Raw genomic sequence first — 23,228 nt, forward strand, 5'->3', positions numbered from 1 at the left:
ACTCTTGACTGTGATATTGACTGAAGTTTTAGTGATTTTCAGCATCACTTTTATTATATTTGATTCCCTATGGTCCAATTAGACATTTTCTCGCCGCGAATAGCTGCAAGATTGCTGATGCGGCGTTAAGCAAAACTTACTCACTCACTCACTACGTGAATTTATCTTGGAGACATAATTTTGCCAAGACTGACGCTTGTTTTGTTTAAAAGGACGCCGTGCTTTAGCGTTTAATATTTTAAATTTATTTAAATTGTGGACCCTTAGGATGGCGACGGAAATACTGTTCAGCTTTTTCCTTGCCTTCCTAGCTAGTTTGCAATAATTGCTAAACAATGGTTTACGTATGTGAGGATTTGAAGAGGACTTTGGAATACATTCATCAGCTATTTTATTTAGTTTATCAGAAAAAAGTTTTATAGGGTCGGAAACATCAAGAAAACCATCCGGTTTTAGATGATTAGTGCAAAGGACTTCATATAAAGTTTGCCTTAGTAAAATTCCATCGTGATGACGGAGAAACATCAGATGGTGTCACAGATTGTAAAATAGTAGGAAAATGGTCACTTCCACGTAGGTCATCGTGGACTGACCATTCAAATTCCTGAAGTAAATTAGAATCTACAACTGACAGGTCTAAACAATAGTAAGTGCCAGTTGCAGGATGTAGATATGTGTGAGTACCATCATTTAAAATGCACAAATCATTATTGAAGAGAAAATCTTCAAGTACTTTTCCTTTATTATTAGTGTTATGACTACCCCAAAGTGGGTTATGGCCATTCAAATCTCCCATGATAACACAGGGCTTAGGGAGTTGATCATATAGTGTCTGAAAATCAGACTGTCGGAGAGAGTACGATGGTGGTATATACAAAGAACATAAAGTAAAAACAATATTTCATGTTATATGTACTGCAATGGCCTGAAGAGGGATATTGAGAGGAACTGGACTGTGAATGACGCCCTGCCTCACCATAACAGAAGATCCGGAGGAGAAAAGCAATGTTAAGAATCATACTGTCGTAAATCAAAATTATCTGTTGGTTTAAGGAAAGTTTCTTGTAGGCAAAATGCAGATGGTTTGAAATCCTGAATAATAGCTGAAGATCATTGAAATTGTTCCGAAGTCCTCTACAATTCCATTGGATTAAATTGGGGGAGCAACTCATAGAGGCTCAATTGGAGAACGGGAGCGTGGGGAAGGTCCTCTATGCTGCAATGGCAACGATGGAGTGACCTCCATATCTAGAGGTTCAAAAGAGTTATGAACCTCCACTGGGGTTGTCAATGTAGAAGGCACCTCAATGTGTTTAAGGGCCTTAGACTCCTTTTTCTTTTGTTGTTTATTTGCTTTTCTGGTAACAGTTACATTTTGTTTCAATACAGCCACAGGTTCGGGGGGAGTTTCAGGGTCAGGCACAGTGTCAGTCTACGGTAGAGGTTCTGCTGAAAGCTCAGTTTGTGAACCTGATGTAGAGGACGTATGTGTGACGGCAGCATCAATTTGCCGTTTGGCACCCATGATCTACTTTGAGAGTTGAAGAGGAAACTGCTGCAGAGTAAGATAGAGTAGAAGGGGAAGGGGATGACTCCTTCTCTAGTAATTTCTTTGCATCAGCAAATGAAATGTCATTGCTGTACTTGATTTTAAGAATCTTAGTTTGTCTGACAAAAGAGGGGCATGATTTTGAGTGAGTGAGTGAGTTAAGATTTAACGTCACATCGGCAGTATTTCAGCCATATCGTGACGAGAAGTACATTAATAATACACATATTTATACGAAATATAAACCTGTCAACGAAGGACAGTAAAATAACTAGATTTATCACAGGTTATATCTAAAACTAGTAGTTAGCCATAAAAATATAACATCATACGAAACAATACAAGATAAAAATGACCTATAGATCGCCAGCCACTGAAGAGAGATCACCATGCTAGGGTCCATGGGGACTTACATTACTTTTGCTACCTGCATGGACCCCAGCCGGATTTACATCATCCCTTCAGCTGTTTGCGACTATTGACAAATTTAGCAAACATTAAAATAGCACATGTGCTACGATTAAAACCGTGGTATAAATAAATATACTTTGAAAGACGTGGTCTTACATACCCTCTCAGGGGGACAATAATTTTACACTACTTCAACCCCCTTCAAGGATAAAGCCACTAACAATCTCAGTTACTGATTTATTTTACCAATTGTAAAAGTTTATTTATTTACAAAACATGATGATCAAAATTTATGAAACAATTCGATTTCTTTTTAAAAAAACAAGAATAAAATGAGAACTTACCTGAGTAAAAAGGTCCTTCATAGCTGAAACTTTGAAATATTGATCCCTTGTGATGGAAAAATCAATACAGTCAAGCAGGACATGCCTGACCGTGATTCTTTCATCACAAGGGATACAGAATGGAGGATCCTCACCTTTAAGTAAATGTTCATGAGTATATCCAGAATGGCTAATAAGACATTGTCTTAATACGACCTCTTCAAATCTGGACTGACAACCCAAGTAGGTATAACCAATATTTGCTTTTATTGCATGTAATTTATTTATACCCACTTGGATGTCCCACTTCTTCTGCATTAGGTCTTTGATATAGGATCTAATTACAGGTTTATAGTCACTGTATTGTAGAAGAAGTGGTGTCACAGATTTGTTGAGTGCTGCTTTGGCAGCAGCATCAGCCATTGTATTACCAACAATTCCAACATGGCTGGGTAACCAACAAAAGACGATGTCGTATTGGCCAGTAGCAAGGTCATTATATAATTCTAAAATGAATGGATGATTTGAAGAGCTAGATTTGATTGCCTGTAGAGAAGAAAGTGAATCAGAAAAGATGATGAACCGTTTACAACTGTACTGTTTTTGGATATATTCCAAAGCAGTTAATATTGCTTTTGCTTCAGCGGTGAAAATGGAGCTATGGTCTTGTAAGCGGGATGAGACGGTTTTGGATCCAATGACAGCAGCACTGGAGACTGTGCTGCCGTCCTTGGATCCATCTGTAAAAATGGAACGGTGGGAGTCGTATTTAGCTCTAACTTGTAAATATTCTTGCTGATATACTAATTAATTTGTGTCTTGTTTTTTAAATTGTGTAAGAGTCAAGTCCACCTCCGGTCTGATAAGTTGCCAAGGAGGGGAAGACAGAAGCCTGAAAGGAGAGATATTATCTAAATCAATATGTGCAGCTGTAATGTGGGGTTTAATCCGAATGCTTAGTGGTGGGACCAGCTTAGGCTTACTATGAAAAAGGTCTTCGTAAAGGGGTTGAAATATACAGTTATATGCAGGGTTTAACGGGTTAGAACGTAATTTTGCAATGTATTGAAGCGATAATTTGATACGCCGTTGCTTCAAGGATGGTTCATCAGCTTCTACATATAAGCTATCCACAGGAGACGTTCGAAATGCGCCAAGACATAGTCTTAGGCCCTGAGGGTTGAAGTAGTGTAAAATTATTGTCCCCCTGAGAGGGTATCGTAAGTCCATATCATTCAAAGAATGTTATTCCAACTACAGTTTTAATCTTCGAATATGTGTTCCTTTAATCTGGCTAAATTTATCAATTATCGCCAACACCTGAAGGGATGATGTAAATCCGGCTGGGTAAGTCCCCATGGACCCTAGCATGGTGATCTACCTTTAGTTGCTGGCGATCTATAGCCCGTTTTTATAATGTCAAGTTTTGTATCGTGCTATTGATTTTATGATTACATACTAGTTTTAACTTTATTTCTGTGATAAGTCTAGTTATTTTACTGCCCTTCGTTGGCAGGTTTTTATATAAACTTCAATATATGTATTATATTTAACCATTGATAGTCACGATATGGCTGAAATATTGCCGATGTGACTTAAATGTTTAACTCACTCACTCACTCACTCTTAGGCCCTGATGGTGAATGGAATCTATTTTTTGTAAATTGCTCTTACAGGCTCCACCATAAATGATGGAGCCATAATCTCATTTAGAGCGGATCAGAGAGCGATACAAGTGGAGGAGGGTTGTCTGATCACCTCCCCACTTTGTATTGGCAACAACTTTCAACAAATCTAGAGCCTTCAGGCATTTAGTTTTAAGATAGGGAACATGCGGCTTAAAAGTTAAATGGTGATCGAAAATGAGACCCAGGAACTTGGCCTCTTCTACAACCTTGATAGGAGTGCCATGTAAAAAATAGTTCTGGATCTTTGTGGTGCCTGTATTTCCTACAAAAATGAATACAATTGGTCTAAGCTTTTAAAAACCTAAAACCATTTTCAAGACACCATTTTTCGATTTTGTTGAGACATAGCTGTAACTGTCTCTCGATGGTATGCATATTTTTTCCACGACATGAAATATTAAAATGGTCCACAAAAAGTGAACCATCAATGGAATCATTTAAAACCTTTGACAGACTATCAATCTTGATGCTAAACAGAGTTACAGACAAAATACTGCCTTGTGGGACACCCTGATCCTGATTATAATGGTCAGACAGGGTGGAACCCACACGAACCTGAAATTGTCGGTCTGTTAAAAATTGAGACATAAATTAAGGCAAACAGCCTCTTCACCCCAAATTATGTAGATCTTTTAAAATACCATGCTTCCAAGTGGTATCATACGCTTTTTCTAAATAAAAAAAGATTGATACTGCATGCTGATTATTTACAACTGCATTTTTGACAAAGGATTCTAAACGTACAAGATGGTCAATGGTACTTCTATTCTGACGGAAACCACATTGTATGTTACTGATAAGATTATTAGTTTCCAAGTACCAAACCAGTCGATTGTTTACCATTCGCTCCATGGTTGCACACACAGCTAGTAAGTGATATTGGTCTATAATTAGATGCATCACTATGGTCCATACCAGGCTTAGGTATGGGGACAACTATAGCATTACGCCATGAAGGCGGAAAATTTCCTGACATCCATATCTGATCAAATATATCAAGAAGTGTCTCTAAACATGAATTAGGTAAATGCTTCAGGAGTTGATAATGAATATTATCATCTCCCGTTGCAATGTCGTGCGCTTGACCAAGTGCAGTATTTAGCTCGTGGAGCGAAAATACCTCATTATAATCTTCTCCATTTTGAGAAGTAAAATCAACCCTCTTCTTTTCCTGTTGTTTCTTATATGTTTGAAACTTGGGATCATAATTTTATCGATGAAGAGCGTTTGGCCAGCGTCTCGCCCCCAATTTATTAGCAATGTCCACTTTATCTGTTAATGGTTAATGTTAATGGTCACCTTCCTTGAGATGGTGGACAGTCGATTTTGAACCTTTACCTTTAATTTTTGCAATCATGTTCCACACCTTGAATATCGGCGTGCGAGCATTTATTTTAGACAAATAATTCCTCCAAGACTTACGCTTATTCTGTTTGAATGTATGGCGTGCCTTGGCATTTTTTATTTTAACACGACCAAATTATGTACAGTTGGATGACGGAGAAAATATTTCTCCACTTTTTTCCGACACTTTCTAGCCTGTTTGCACTCTAGATCAAACCATGGTTTTCGAATGTGTGGATTTGCAGAGGACTTACGAATGGTTATCTCAGCAATTTCATTCAACTTATTCGAGAACAATTGAATAGGGTCGGTAACAGTTCTGAACATATCCGGTGTCAATCTATCGGTACAGAGTTCCTGAAAAGAAGGCCAGTTTGCCTTGGTAAAATTCCACCTAGATGTAGGTGGAACATCAGTTGGATTATTTGCTGTTAATATTGAGGGGAAATGGTCGCTGCCACACAAGTCATCATGAACCGACCACATAAATTCGTTTAATAGATTTGAATCTGTTAATGACAGATCTAAAGTGAAATAGGTTCCAGTAGCGGGATGTAAATAAGTATTTGATCCATCATTGTCAATGCATAAATTGTTATCAGAAATAAAATCTTCATGTACTTTTCCCTTTGGATTAACGTTAACACTTCCCCATAATGGGTTATGGCCGTTTAAATCACCCACAATCATGCAAGGCTTAGGGAGTTGATCGTATAAGGATTGAAGATCCGATCTCTGAAGCATAGAAGAAGGAGAAATGTACAGAGAACACAGGGTAAATGTAATGTGCAAAGTCAGGCGCACTACAACAGCCTGAAGATTGGTATGAACTGAAACAGGGCTGTGGATCACTCCCTGCTTCACCAAAACAGTAGAACCTCCAGTAGCTTTAGCACCTGGTGGAGAAAATGAATGAAAGGAACTGTACCGACGCAAATCAAAATTGTCAGTCTCTTTGAGATATGTCTCCTGGAGACATATTGCTGATGGCGTAAAATCTTGAATTAATAAATGTAATTCATTAAAATTGGTCCTGAGACCTCTGCAATTCCACTGAATAAGTGGGTTCATGACGTTAAAGTTATAGGTGGATGAACCAGAGATCTACGTCTCCCATTTCTAGGCGACACAAGAAAAAATACCCATATATACAAAATATACAATTTTGTATATTTGATATTTCCAAAATATACAATTTTGTATAGTTGGTATTTCCAAAATATACAATTTTGTATATATGGTTAGATTTTACCACTGCTTCATTCAATTTCCTCACCTCTTATAGAATGTTTCACACAATATGTGGTTGCAAAGTTTACTTATGATACCGAACAGTATAATTATTGCATGTGACAATAATGCTTTAATACTATTTTCATTATGACAACTATATGATGTTATGAAATAATTTGTATTTCGTTATGTTTTACAGATCTTAATAACAGTTTGATCAATATAAAATGCGTTCGCCGGCAACAAGTAGTTGAAAGTAGTTTTAAACATTGATGTTTATCGTTCCAAAGCTCTGTTCTCCAGCTCAGTTCATCTTTGTTTACGAGAACGTTTTTGATATGGGCAATTTTCTTCTTTCGGGACATTGGAGCAGTCATAATATTCATAACATCATAAATATTAAGATTACAGGCAATTTTAACAACTTTAGTACTCCATGAACTTTTACATAGTAACCATTTTCTTCATCAAAGCGTTACAAGTACTGTTATTAAATCTTGGGGTAGTCTAAAAACATTAGCATGTAATGTAACAAACGGGGAGGAGAGACCCATGTCTCCATTAGTGGCTATACATGGAGGTACCGTTACTAACACCAAGAAATAATTTACCGGCTCTATTTTGGATTAGATTAACGTTTTATCCTCATATACCAGAGCCATAGAACATTACCGGCTCAACAAGACTTTCATACAGTTTCATAAAAAACATCATAAGACATACACCCAACAGAATAAGACAAAGCATGGCTGGCAGAATTGTACAACTCTTTCACAGTTTCACATATCTAGATGCTCGTCAACCCGTAGTCCCAGATAACGATATGATTCTACATAGACCAGTGTTTGCCCAGCGTAGAGGAATCTGGTTAATCTGTATCACTTAACGAGTGGTGGATAGCTTACTCTGCCCACAGTCGAGAGCAGCACAGTAATTAGTAGTTTAGACCAGGCGAATACACTGGTCACACTTGACTGGTCTGTCTGATGATTCGGTCACCTGCCAAATGGGATGTCTGACAATTGGGTGTGAACCTTACAGAGGAAGTTATTTTATGAATGCGTCACGTGTTTCAAAAGAGATGACCATTATCTAAGTAAAATACTTCTAAGATCATAAAGGACATAACATTTAATAAAGTGAAATTCATTTTCGACAATCTTTTATGAACAATTTTAAAACAGTGCGGGCAGATTCTATTTTCTAAAAGGTTTGGGGGGTTGTAAATCGTCCTGTTTCGATCCAGATCTAAAACTAGCTAAAATGCGACGGTGGTCCCTGTATTTAAAACATAAGGAGCAACAACGTTACGATCATGAAAGTTCTTAATGTATTGCCCTTAACGTTATGTTTATCGTCCCAAAGCTTTGTTCTCCAGCTCAGTTCATCTTTGTTTACGAGAACGTTTTTAATATGGGCAATTTTCTTCTTTCGGGACATTGGAGCAGTCATAATATTCATAACATCATAAATATTAAGATTACAGGCAATTTTAACAACTTTAGTACTCCATGAACTTTTACATAGTAACCATTTTCTTCATCAAAGCGTTACAAGTACTGTTATTAAATCTTGGGGTAGTCTAAAAACATTAGCATGTAATGTAACAAACGGGGAGGAGAGACCCATGTCTCCATTAGTGGCTATACATGGAGGTACCGTTACTAACACCAAGAAATAATTTACCGGCTCTATTGTGGATTAGATTAACGTTTTATCCTCATATACCAGAGCCATAGATCATTACCGGCTCAACAAGACTTTCATACAGTTTCATAAAAAAAATATCATAAGACATACACCCAACAGAATAAGACAAAGCATGGCTGGCAGAATTGTACAACTCTTTCACAGTTTCACATATCTAGATGCTCGTCAACCCGTAGTCCCAGATAACGATATGATTCTACATAGACCAGTGTTTGCCCAGCGAAGAGGAATCTGGTTAATCTGTATCACTTAACGAGTGGTGGATAGCTTACTCTGCCCACAGTCGAGAGCAGCACAGTAATTAGTAGTTTAGACCAGGCGAATACACTGGTCACACTTGACTGGTCTGTCTGATGATTCGGTCACCTGCCAAATGGGATGTCTCACAATTGGGTGTGAACCTTACAGAGGAAGTTATTTTATGAATGCGTCACGTGTTTCAAAAGAGATGACCATTATCTAAGTAAAATACTTCTAAGATCATAAAGGACATAACATTTAATAAAGTGAAATTCATTTTCGACAAACTTGAATGAACAATTTTAAAACAGTGCGGGCAAATTCTATTTTCTAAAAGGTTTGGGGGGTTGTAAATCGTCCTGTTTCGATCCAGATCTAAAACTAGCTAAAATGCGACGGTGGTCCCTGTATTTAAAACATAAGGAGCAACAACGTTACGATCATGAAAGTTCTTAATGTATTGCCCTTAACGTTATGTTTATCGTTCCAAAGCTCTGTTCTCCAGCTCAGTTCATCTTTGTTTACGAGAACGTTTTTAGTATGGGCAATTTTCTTCTTTCGGGACATTGGAGCAGTCATAATATTCATAACATCATAAATATTAAGATTACAGGCAATTTTAACAACTTTAGTACTCCATGAACTTTTACATAGTAACCATTTTCTTCATCAAAGCGTTACAAGTACTGTTATTAAATCTTGGGGTAGTCTAAAAACATTAGCATGTAATGTAACAAACGGGGAGGAGAGACCCATGTCTCCATTAGTGGCTATACTGGAGGTACCGTTACTAACACCAAGAAATAATTACGGGCTCTATTGTGGATTAGATTAACGTTTTATCCTCATATACCAGAGCCATAGATCATTACCGGCTCAACAAGACTTTCATACAGTTTCATAAAAAAAACATCATAAGACATACACCCAACAGAATAAGACAAAGCATGGCTGGCAGAATTGTACAACTCTTTCACAGTTTCACATATCAACCCGTAGTCCCAGATAACGATATGATTCTACATAGACCAGTGTTTGCCCAGCGTAGAGGAATCTGTTTAATCTGGTTAATCTGACTGTTGGAATATTATCTATGCATTATCCTGTCTAAAAATCTAGATATATTTACAATATCATGTATGCATTTTTGAATCATTGTATTCCGGAGTGGTCTTCGTATAAACTTCTTGACCAATCCGCTTCATGTACATTTTCAGAAAAACATAACATAACATGGGAATACCGTTCGAATTGAGCCTCGCTCAATTTCCCTGTGCGCTGTGATGAAAATTTTACAGGGACTAGCTGTGCTACCACACATGTTAAACCATTTTTACAGTTTTGTCTAATTTTAGCGATAATGAAAACTGAGTAGAGATAAGATATATTGATGAACAACGTCTTTATTACAGTTAGGAGCGACGCTTAGGTGTATGTTGTAACACCATTATCAAGCAAGTGATGTTGTTCATCCACAGATCTTATCCTCTCTCAATACTCCAACTTCTAAATTCCTCGCAAAGAAGATAGTGATACTTGTTTTGAATCTTGCCATCGTACAAAATATTCTTCGCACAGTATTCAAGAAACAATGTAATATTAATATCATACTACGCCATCAATATATGTTGTGCAATATTTGAGAGGTTGGCGCCTGTCGGGACGGTGTGAGATGCTAAAACTGTTCTTGTATAGTCTAGTATCCTTTGGCTAGTGACAGCTACCACTGTTTATTCCCATTCAAGTTGCTAACGGTGTTTCATCTAAACAGTATTATGGGAACGGAAATTAAAACATTACTTCATTCGTTATGCTACCATTTTTGAATATATGTCCATGAGATTAATCTGTTCATTTTTCCGTATTTTTATTACGGAACTTATAGCTTTGTGTGGCACAAACGATCAAATAGTAAGATGACTACAATTAAAGGGCATTAATAACGAGAGGCTGTTCACATATATGTACATCATATATGTATCACGCGAATCATTTCTGATTTTACTCGACGTAAGAGCTAGAAACGTTACCTACTTCCGGCGCAGCGGTTCTAGATGTTGGCGCTATCTAGATTGGGTCCCTGACACATGCAGCTCTATTTGATGGGTGTATTGTACTTAATAAGCTGAACTTTTATAAATCTATTTTTTGCAAATATACACTGGTCACTCCAACTAATCATTGTTACTAAAATATATAGGATTGTTGTCTATAACGTGTCCATTCGTATGTCTGTTCTACTAATTATTGACACTATGAAACTCGTACAATTTTTTAAATCATTACTAAACGTGTTGTACTTGTCTACATCTGAATTGAAAAGTGGGAGAAAAGTTGCTTACTGTATTTTGCCGCCTTTGATGGTTCTGATGATCAAGATGACAACGTCAAAATCTAAGTGTTCAGGAGTCGATGAGGATTCAGGAGTTTTTGAATTGATGAAGAATCAAGGTTGGGGGTTATTATAGGCCTAATAGTGCACCACATGATTTATGTCCAGGCCCCCGTGACATGCAGTTGTCATGTGACATGTAATTAACTAATTGAATTGCAAAAACAATTCCGACAGCAAATAACCGCATCCACAACAACAATGCGTGGATGCAAAGAAAGAAACCATTTTAAACCCCTTTCTGTATATTTGTATTTGTATTCCTTTCTGAAACTATCATTCTACAAACAGTTGTGTTCACCGCCCATTGTGATACTTCTACTTAAGAAAATAAAAAAGGATGTTTATTTAGTCATTTGACATGCGTTCATTGTAAACAAGGATTAGTGTGAAAGGATTACTAAGTTTGTCATCCAGTATAATGCACTTCCTCGATTAGCATAATTAGAACAGAGTTTGTAATTAGTTATATCCTGACTCCAGTTAACCAAGGCAGCTACATCAGTTGTGATTTATGAATTTGTGGAATCTTAATGAAAATAACGACCGCCTGTCACAAAAATGCAAACGAACATTGAACACGCACAGTTGCAGATTTTCCTTTCGTACATTTGAGGGTGAACGTGAACGAAGCCGTGCAAGATGCTTTACAGCGATTTGTCTTCAGAACACATATTGAGCTCAGGTAAGTTTATTAATGATGATATTTTCATCCATTCATAGATATGGCGATCATGAGCGCTGACACTATATGTATTCGCAATAGAACATTTGGAAGACTAGACACAAATTGAGTCACAATATGACAACATCAAATCAAAGAATTTGTTTAATGCAACAGATTTAAGGCATTGAAATTGTACATTATTATAAAATACATGAGTGTCGCTACGTCTCATGTCAAATACATCAATGAATTCTTTATAAAAAAAAAAAAATTAATATTACTATGAATTTAAAGCTAAAATTATGGAGTCTTGCATGTCGAGCCAACAAACTATAGTACATATTATTCACCTTGGAATTTCTGTTTACTGTGCTTGCGGTGGGGTCAACCCTATTCCCAAAATGGACAGTTCCAAATACTACTGCATAAAATATTAATGCCAATTTGGAGAAAATTACCAAATGAATGAATGCAAGTAAAACTTAATCCAGGGAAAAAGAAAACTGTTCAATATCACGTCAAAGTGTGCCCAAGTGCAAAACCTAAACCTAATGAAAGGACTTTGGTATTAATATTTCAGTCAGATTATGATATTGGCGAGTTAACGAGGTAAGCCCTATGATTAATTGTCTTAAATACCTTTCTGGTGTCCACCGCCGTGAACCATACTCAATCACTCAAATAAATAACCCCTTTTACATAAGTCATGAACAAGCATATATATATTGCCAATATTTTGCTCCCATGTTTTGGATAATTGTACCAAAGAAAAAGAATTAATCCTAGAATGTCTACACATTAATTCATTACGGACGCTGAAATAATGCCGATGAGACGTTAATTTTTACCTCGCCCACTCACTGATTACGGACTATTTGTGGGCCAATAAGAGGTTCAAGCCACGTGAAAATGTAGAGTGAGACCAACGTAGCCATTACACCTTTTTACAAGATGGAAAACATCTTTGCTGTTAGTGATTACATATAAAGAAATCTAACCAATTCACAGGCTATACGTTGTAGAACTGAATGCAAGTCATTCCTACCTTATACCATTAATAATTGGAATAGTCACCGGAAAAAGAGGATTATTAAACTTAGACAATGTTATATTCAGTTAAGCCATGATACCAGATTTTGTCACTTTAAACTTCCATCGGCTTAAAAAACACATCTCAGATAACACATCATGCATGCTCTTGTGGCTGTCACAATGGTACACTGCATTAATTTTTACACATGCCCCAACTACAATATATTTAAAAACGATTCTATTCTAAAGGTTAAGTGAGTTTCTAATCAGTGGTTTATTGGAAACAATTTGAACAGTGCCTAATTTAGCTATTTTGAAATCGGCCATGTACATCCGACGTTCGGGTGGATTTGCACATATATAATAACTAGTAGTAAGACTTAATACATACTTTGAGACACGTATTAAGTATTAAAGAGTTAAATAACTTTTCTTAGGAAACCCCTTTCCATCAACCGCACTGTTGACCTATCTTTTTTGTTCTGTTTTGATGTATTGATGTATTATTTAATACAATATGTATATCTCCCCTCATCCCAATGTTAATAAAAGGAAGCTTGGTGGGGACTTTTGGGATATAAGAAATGAATACAGACTGCCATATTGTCTGAATGTCTTAACAATCACCGGGTGTGACCACGTAGACAGGATATCATTCGGGTTTCTCATAATTACTCCATGAGCATGCTTGGTATTGTAGCTTGGGGATATTAAATGTAAGTTTGTTATCAGAGGAGATTGATAGTGAACTTTTAGTACCAGTTAGATATGATATCTATATGACTTCTTTCTGTTTGACAAAGGATTAAGGGTATATGTGTGGGTAATCCTTCCACGCTGATGAAAGAAAGTCACTCTACTAGTTCATGTAATCTACGTCAAATAAGATCAGAACACATGCATTATTACAACATACTCAGGATACCAATAACAACGAAATGTACAAATTAACAAACATGATCAATATTATTATTACATGTTAATGCCATGTATGTAAATATAGCTATATAAACATATGTTTAACTTTTCAGCTTGTGTGAAGTCGTCCATAAATACAAGAAAACGTATATTTTCCCAAAATTATATTACCCTCAAAAGGGCAATTATATTCATGTTACATTTTTTCAGTCTCTTTTTTAATTCGAATGACGTAACATTTATGTTACTTTGATTTTATTAGACCCATGTTGTTGTTACAGACCCAGGGATTGACTAGGTTCATTACATGTCATAAAAGTGCCGGGACATAATATGGTGGCAATACATTCTCTAATTAACACCTGTCACAAAGGGACGGGCAATTTGGGTTTGTCCTCAGGGAATGTGTTATGCAATTTGTGTATTCACGAAATAACATTCAACAAATTATGTACATGGTCCTGTGATGTAGGATTGATGCATTCGTACTTTTTATAAATAAATGAATTGCATTTTTTTTCTTAACCGTGTGCGAAATACGCATAATGTCGGAAAGCGCAAGTTAAATACTGACTTCATCCCAAAATAAATCACAAACCCTCTCTTATAATTTGTATATTATTCTATATTTTAATTATGTAAATCACGTTCCTGTCACTTTTAAAGTAGAATACGTTAGTCACTCAACCAATTCCATTATTATTTTCCCAAAGATCAAAGATTAAAGCAGTTATCAAGATTTATTTTCCATATCTTTAAAAATACTTAATCTTTACATTGAAACTGCCATCATGATGTATCATTATTATTATTTTTACTATTATTATTGATGTACATATGGTTTGCACCCAACCATGCGCGTGCCAAATTATACAGCGTCAAGCTTTTAGAGCGCCAACTAAGTTTTCCAAAGTAGAAATTAAGCCAAATGAATATATATCAAGTTTCCTTTTGCTAGAACATATGCATGCTGTTGTGTTTTTTCAAGGTAATCTTCGTTCTCGCATTGATAACAATATTTAAAGAACAAGTATTATAAAATATAATACGGGAATATATTACACACGTTATTTACGCATCCGGTTGCTCATAATACAATTTTCCCCAAGGACTACCGTTTTACAAAACGCGATTTTCCGCGTTTCCGATGAGATTTCACATTATAACAATGTATATCTACAATGAAACCGACAGCTCAGAACAAACCAAATTCAACACTTTTAAGTAGTGATAAAATAGTTTTCATACTCTGTGCAATCCACTCTGTTGGTCAATGTGCACGAGAGCATGTTACAAAACACATCGCGGCCTCCCCGTAAAACAAATCCAAGCTCAAACACTTTCAATACAGAAGTTACCGCCAAAGCAATCGCCCCCGACAGCTAATCCCCTCTGTGCATTTGACCATAAAGTCTACTCACATACCAAGCACCGCGCCAGGAAAAGTACCAGACGCCTCAACCGCCCACCCGTCAATATCATTGCAAGGACAGTATGTACTCCCGCTAACAGTGTGGAGTACTAATTAAACCTTCCAGTATTGTTACCCGCCACTAAATCAGTTTTTTGTAACTTGCTGATACTATTTTGCACATACAAAACATTTATAGAGCAATACATAGCAATTATCCTCCTTTACCAACATATACAAAGAAACACAGTGCTCAACTTAAAACACTTCAATTTGCACATATATCATAATTATACACAAATACATAATAATTATCTCCCTTTACCAATATATACAAACAAAACAAATTTGGATACACCATATATACAAATTTGTATATTTTGTATATGTCATATATACAAACTTGTATATTTTGTATATATCATCTTTCCAATCTTGTATATCCTTTGGAAATATCATCTTTCCAAAGGATATACAAGCTTGTATATATGGATTTTTTTTGCAGTGCGACTTACTTCCGTTGCGCCCATTAGGATGAGGAGAGACATCCATGTCCTCCAAGGATTCAAAGCGATTATAAATCTGTATTGGGTCGCGGTGACCCTTTGGCACACGATCTGAATGTTTGGAGTAATCTATCTTTTTGCTGGCATTTTTGACAGCAGGGGAAGATGTTGGAGTTGTTGCAGTCGCCAGTGATGGTGTTGACACAGGCGCTGATTGTTGAGCATCATTTGTCTGGGAAGTACTTGGCCGTAATACGGAATATTTTTCTGTTGATATCTGTTTGACATGCAACAGACTGAACAGATTTCGTAAGAGGTCGAGAAACCACTGCAGAGTAGGACATACCTGCTGTTTGAGGGGTGGAGGCATTTAGCAAAAGTTTTGCATCATGGTATGGAATATTTTTCTGAACTTTGATTTTGACTATCTCATATTCACGCTTCCACCTTGGACATGACTTTGATGAAGATATATGGTCACCAGAGCATTTAACGCATTTTGGAGGTGTCATACAATCAGAACCCTCATGGGCTTCTTTACCACATCTGTAACATGTCATGCGATTCCTGCAAGACTGGGCACCATGGCCAAACTTTTGACATTTGTAACATCGAAGTGGATTTGGAATATATTGTTCCACCCCGATGTTACAGTATCCTGCTTTGATACATTTAGGATGTTTAGGCTGGGAATAAGAAAGTAAGTATGTATTTGTTTGCACAGTCACTCCATTTCTCTTAGACGTAAAACGTTTCACAGTTGTCACACCTTGACCTTGCAATTCTGCTGCTATTTCCGATTCGCTCATATCCGAGAGCCAACGGTCCCGGTCTCTGATGATGCCTTTACTACTGTTCAGAGTCTTGTGCAGTGAAACTGAAACTTCAGTATTCACGAGGTGTTTTGTGTTTAGAAGAGCAGCAGATTGTTTTGCCGTTTTACACTCAATCAGAGGAAAGCCAGATCGAATCTTTTTAACAGTTTGCACGTCACCAACTAAGCCATAAATTGCTTTTGAAGTTGCAAATGGATTTAATTTGAGCGGTTCCCCATCAGCAGAAGATACCACCACAAATCTGCTCCAGTTATCATGTCTGTTTGAGGTACTATCCTCATCAGAGGACAAACATTCATCCAATGCTCGTTTGTGTTTTTTGTGTTGAGCCATGGTTAATAATAGAGGTTTCACCATCCCAGCTCCCCACCCACCATGGAGTATCATAAAGACAATGCTATATGCCAGTGGGTCTCCAGCTGGCAGCACCAAGCTTAAGGATACTGAGATGGTATACTCAAGTAGATTAACTAAAAAGTAATCAATCCACCAGATTGGCCCATGAGCCACCGCCTTCTGGGCATAAGACTCTAGGCAATTAAAAAAATACACGTAGTTTAATATCAAATGGTGTTTTATAAACAAATTTTGGCCAAGACCTAAAGTGTAAAGACAAGTCAAAAATACAATTTGTGCAAATACAATTAATGCACAGGGCTTGGCATGACCAGCCGATTGATAGAACCGGGCCCATTCTACCACCCGTCTAGGCGAAGTAAGGGTCGAAGTGGTGTATTGGGCAAAGGAACACTATTCCTGGAACCAGTGCCCTCAACCACCAGAATCCCATCCTCCGCCGACACAGGGGTGCAACCCACGGCAAACAGGTTGCCAAATTCGGTCGCCTTTTACGACCAGCAATGGGGTGCCGTGGAAATATTCTACCCCGGTTCCACACGGGGGAAGAGCTATTAGCGTTACCCAGCACTCACCACGGGGAGGTTGCTCTTCACGAGTGCCGCATGATTTTGAAATGGACATGTGTTCAACACTGCAGTTTGCACATTTGATGGTTTCTGTGCACTCAGTGCCATTATGGTTTTTACTGCAGCGGGAGGAAACTTGTTTGTTGCGACAGGATTTTGCTCCATGTCCAAACTGTTGACATTTAAAACATCGGAGTGGATTGGGGATGTATACATCCACCCCAATGTTGAAATACCCGGCTTTGATGGAAGAAGGGAGCTTTGTCAGTGCAAAGGTAAAAAGGTAGGTATTTGTTTAAATAAATGTATCACCATCCTTCCTAGAGAATCTTTTGACAGATGTAACGCCTTGATTTTTAAGCTCTGCAGCAATTTCATCTTCAGACATATCTGAAAGGCATTTTGTATAGTCGCGAACAATGCCTCTACAGGAATTCAGAGTCTTGTGAACTGAGACAACAATCTCAGTATCAGCGAAATGATGTGCCTGGAGCAGATTTGAGATTGTTGTCTCCGTGCATATTCCACAAGTAATGAACCGGACCGGAGACGAGTAACATTTTCTACAGTTCCACATATTCCTTCAATAGATTTTGATACTACAAAGGGGTTGATTTTGAGGGGGTCACCATCAACACCTTCAATAACCAGAAAACGTGGCCAAGAATCAATATGTGGTACAGAATCCTCATCTGAAGATACTGCAGGATCTGAATCAATATGCCTGCGTTTACTTTTTGAGCGAGAACCAGATAAGTGTGGGGTAGCCATAATGAAAGCAAGTTATTCGACACCCCTGTTCCCCACCCACCATGGAGTGTCAACAAGGACGGTGATGTAGTGGAAGCCGACTACAAACACCAGGGCTACAAGGGTGTTATACTCAAGCAAGAAGGACACAGGTAGCTATTATTGTCAAACAGGGTTAAAAGTCAGGCTGGTTCTGCCCTAGACAGTTATCTGATGACAAATAGAACCCGGAGGTCCGTAATGCCAGATTGGCCCATGAGCCACCACCTTCTGGCATAGGACTCTGGGCAGATTTCTATTGCAATCAAAATGTGATGTTTTCCATAATTATTATGTGGAATATAAGGTTATATTCAAAACAGAGATAAACCATGCACAGGGCATGGCATGACCAGCCATTCTACCACCCGTGTAGGGCAAAGTGTGTTGGGCAAAGGAACACTGTTCCTGGAACCAGTGCCCTCAACTACCAGAATCCAGTCCTCCGTCGACACAGGGGCGCAACCCACGGCAAATAGGTTGCCCAATTCGGTCGCCTTTTACGACCAGCAATGGGGTGCTGAGGAATCATTCTGCCCCGGTTCCACACGGGGGAAGAGCTATTAGCATTACCCAGCACTGACCACGAGGAGGTTGCTCTTCACGAGTGCCTGATCCTTTCGAAATTGGATTATGGCTCCATTGTGTATGCTGGAGCTTGCAAGAGCAATTTAAAAAAGCTGGATTCAATCCACCATCAAGGACTACGACTATGTCTTGGTGCTTTTCGAACTTCTCCTGTTGACAGCCTCTATGTGGAGACTGATGAACCTTCCTTAAAATAACGCCGTACTAAATTGTCTCTTCAATATGTTACTAAATTATGTTCGAACCCCTCTAATCCTGCTTATGACCCTGTTTTCTATCCCCTCTATGAAATTCTATTTCAGAAGAAACCGAAGCCGGTTTCTCCACTTGGAATTCGGCTCAAATCCAATATTGCTGTTGCTAATCTAGATCTGGATCTTATCTCTCCTTCCCGCCTTTTGTCTACTCCTGCCTGGCAGTTGGTGAGGCCAGAAGTATACATTTCACTGACACGCTTTCTAAAATCTGACATAAATCAACTAGTATATCAACAGGAATATTTACAATTGAGAAACAAATATTACACTCACTGTTCAATTTTTACTGATGGGTCCAAGGATGGTGGCAAAGTAGCAAGTGCTACTGTCATTGGATCCAAAATTATATCATCAAGAATACCAGACAATAGCTCTATTTTCACTGCTGAGGCCAATGCTATCCTTACAGCCTTGGTATATATTCAACGACAGTCTGCATGTAAACAGTTTATCATTTTTTCTGATTCACTTTCTTGTCTTCAGGCATTAACTAATGTATCTTCAACTCATCCAATTATTTTACATATTTTAGAACTATACAATGATCTTTCAACTGGCCAAAACGACATCGTCTTTTTTTGGTTACCGAGCCATGTGGGTATAACTGGAAATACAATTGGCCGATGCTGCAGCCAAAACAGCACTCAACAAGTCTGTGACACCACTTCTGATACCATATAGTGATTTGAAACCTGTAATTAGATCTTACATCCGTGATCAAATGCAAAAGAAGTGGGACACCCAAGTAGACATTAAATTACATGAAATTAAACCCAATATTGGTTACACCTACTTGGGTTATCAGTCCAGATTTGATTGATTGTTTTATCCCCAAATTATCCCCAAATTTCTCCAGATAAATGCTGACAAATATCAAGAATGCATCTGTCCATTCCTCGATTGTGTTGATTCTGGGATAATTGCACCTTATAACCTCAATACCCCCTTGTGCATTGAGGCGGGTTATAGCGAAAACGGCACCTCAGCAAAACGTCACCGGGGGAAAAAGGCACCTCGACTCGAGCGAAAACGGCACCTCGACTCGAGCGAAAACGGCACCTCGACTCGAGCGAAAACGGCACCTTATTATTTTTTTTTACCTTGGTCAAATAAATGATATTAAACTTACATTGTCACTTGCAAACGCCAATAATTGTGAGATGTTAAAACAAGTTTACATTAGATATAAGCCTATACTCCAACTATAATCCAACTTAGCTTATGCGCAACTCAACTTATTGTGAAGAAATAAGCCCCCTACTCCAATTTACTGGTTGTAACATAACGAATATTGTATTTTAACACATTTATATTTTCAGATTGCCGAGGACTTCTTACCCGAAGGCTTCGTCCGTGGCGACATAGTTCACAAGGACGAGAGGCATATCATGCTTGCTACTGACCGGCAATTACAGCACCTAAGTAGGAGTGGTCAATGGTTTATGGACGGAACGTTTAAGATTGTCAAACGTCCGTTCCATCAACTGCTGACCATTCATGCTTTTGTGCGTGCCGGCAGTAACTTCAAGTTGATGCCTCTTGTGTTTGTAATTATGTCAAGGCGTCAAACATCGGACTTCGTCAAAGTCTTGAAGAAGAAATTGGATTGCAGGTATAATATATATTTAATGTATTGTAAAAAAAAGAAGAACTGTAATAGAAATAGATAGTAACATATATATAATCTAATATATCTTATTTATCTCATATGTCTTACATAAATTTTTCACTTGTTTCTAGGTAGCCTACATGGAGGATGATGCCATCCACATCAACAACAAGGTGGGTGAGCAGTCCCTGGGGATCTACAGATTGATCCCAGAGCTGTTCCGAGAGGCCAGTCTGTTGCCTCTACAGTCGCGACTGATTCAGGAGGGACGACTCAGGGCGTATGTTCGCAAATCTTCAACATCTCGTCAAGAGGAGATCTTCGACGTATGGCGAAGATACAAGGATGGGGATCTCTCCCTGACCCAAGTACTTTCACAATGTTCTGTTGTTCATGGACCAATTTTGTGAAGAGGATGATGATGATGATGATGATGATGAAGATGGACATGTATATATGAACATATTTACTGAAAAGAGGAAATACAATGTAAGTCACCAATCAAATACTTTATTTACTTATATCTCTGAAAAGAGGAAATGTAAATACATCACTAATAAAATACCATGTAAATAAACCCTATACATATTACTACAAAAATCGTTGTTATCTTTATTAAAAATAGAGGTGCCGTTTTCGCCCGACTCATAGTAGCCGTTTTCGCCAAATGCGGTGCGGTTTTCGCCAGAGAAATCGGTGACGTTTTGCTGAGGTGCCGTTTTAGCCTGCACCCTATTGAGGCCCATGAGTCCTACTGGTTTGTTGTCATAGGTCTCCTGTCTTAGCCCTTTAGTTAAGATCCCTAATTCCACATACTCATTTTTCCAAATTTTCTCCTTGATATTTTGAGGTATATTAGAACCTAAGTTATCTTGGGAGAGAACGATAGGCTGAGGAGCAATAAACTGTGAGAAATCATGCACGCCAAGCCCCTGTGACTGACTAATGCCGGTTACCATAGCAAGCGTACCGCTGTCGCTGCTATCAAGCTCAATAGGCCTATCGCCTACTGGTTGGAATCTAACTGTAGCTGTACTACTATCAGTATTACTAGACCTACCACTTGTAACATTTATGCTGCCGTCAGACCTGCTACACGAATTATCAACTAAGGGGGATAACTCACCTGTAGTTGAGACGAAACTGGCGGGCGCAATCCTTGTCTGCTTGGCCGACGTCGCTACCTCGCTGTCCGCTCGCTGAACAAGTTTCCTCTTTCTTCCAGCCCCTCTAGACTTAACAAACGCCCTGCCTGTCGACCCTAAGGGTCTTGAGACATCCTTTTTTCGTGGCATAGCGAGCTGGAAAGCGGTTACTCTTGAGAGAATACGTCTTGTGCAGAGCGAGCAAAATTGTTGTTTCCGAAAAGGTGCAATGAGAGTTATCAGTCTTGAGTTGGAACTCTTCAATTGGTTGGATGAACTTCCGTCGAGTACTGTCAACTTCCGTCGAAAACAGCGCGCTGCTTCGAAGCTGTCAAAATGGGGAAGCAATACTGCTGTATTTGTAGCAATTTTAGGGGAAAGATAGTCGGAAAGAATAGTATCTCTACACGTCATTCCAGTAAGCAAGTCCCTACGACAAGCGTGGATAAGGCGACTTCGGTTAGTGAGAAAAGACCTCACAGTGACCAAGCACACGGAAATATGCTCAGAACATTTCGTGGGTGGTAACGGTCCAGGCATAGGGCATGATGTTCCATCGATTTTTCCGAAGAAAAATTACAGTACTTGCACAGTGAGTTTTGTTGATTCTTATAAGATTTATGCTATTGTTGGTGTATTTAATGTGTTTTATCGTTTGTGAATGTTATGTGATTGTGAAAAAGTGCTATGATTAAAACTTGAAATGAAAAAAACAAACAAAACGTTTCAAGTTGTGTTGATCTTAAAATTCTATGTATCCTATCTTTCATCTTATTTGTTTGAATAAATAGAAAAAAATGTCTCAGTGTCTGTTGATAATTTGTTGCAGGTGTCTGATGCTGACTTTGTTGATACCCCTAAGCCAAATGAAAGCCCATTCAAGCAGGCCTGTGACCCTGAATCTCCCAAAGTGACTATGCAGATACATGGAGGGACTCCTCAGTCTGATGAAATTGAACATCATTCCACAACATTCAGTCAAGGTGCCAGGTACAGCGGGAAGATAAGTTTTTTCTCTTTTTTGAATTTGTTGATTATTATGAGAAGTTATGCTTAACAAGACAAAATATAAAAATCATGGTTTAGTCTCTCTTACTTACAGAACAATAAAATATAAAGAGCATAAAATATATATATAGAGCATAAAATATAATAGAACATTGACCAATAAACTTGATAATACACTTCTTATATTAGCTTTTGTATTAACAGATTTATGTTAATTTATTTTTTATTACCTTTAATTCCTTTAACCTCAAAATATCGGAAAAAAACTATTTATTTAAGGTGATGAAAAGCTATTTATTATTTTGACAGATCCTATGACGCTCCATCAATTATGCTGCATGACTACTGTGAGGCTGTGTGTGAAGATGACATCAGTTCCATAAGATATGGACCATCGCAAACAGAAATGGTGGAAGTTAGAAGCATGTCTACTCAAACTGACGATGTAATGTTCCAGTGTTTGAATCCTGTGAAAACATCCTGTGCAATGACTCAGACTGAGACTGAAAATAAAAAAGTCTTTCGCAATCAAGCCACTCAAGTCAAACTTCCTGATTTAACATTTTTTTATGTGAAGAATGATTCAGAATTGGTAACCTATTATACAGGTCTTGTGGATGCAGAAAAGTTTTCATGATTATTTGAC

The sequence above is a fragment of the Haliotis rufescens genome, unplaced genomic scaffold (assembly GCF_023055435.1).
Source record: "Haliotis rufescens isolate VD_foot unplaced genomic scaffold, xgHalRufe1.0.p SCAF_19, whole genome shotgun sequence".
NCBI lineage: Eukaryota > Metazoa > Mollusca > Gastropoda > Lepetellida > Haliotidae > Haliotis > Haliotis rufescens.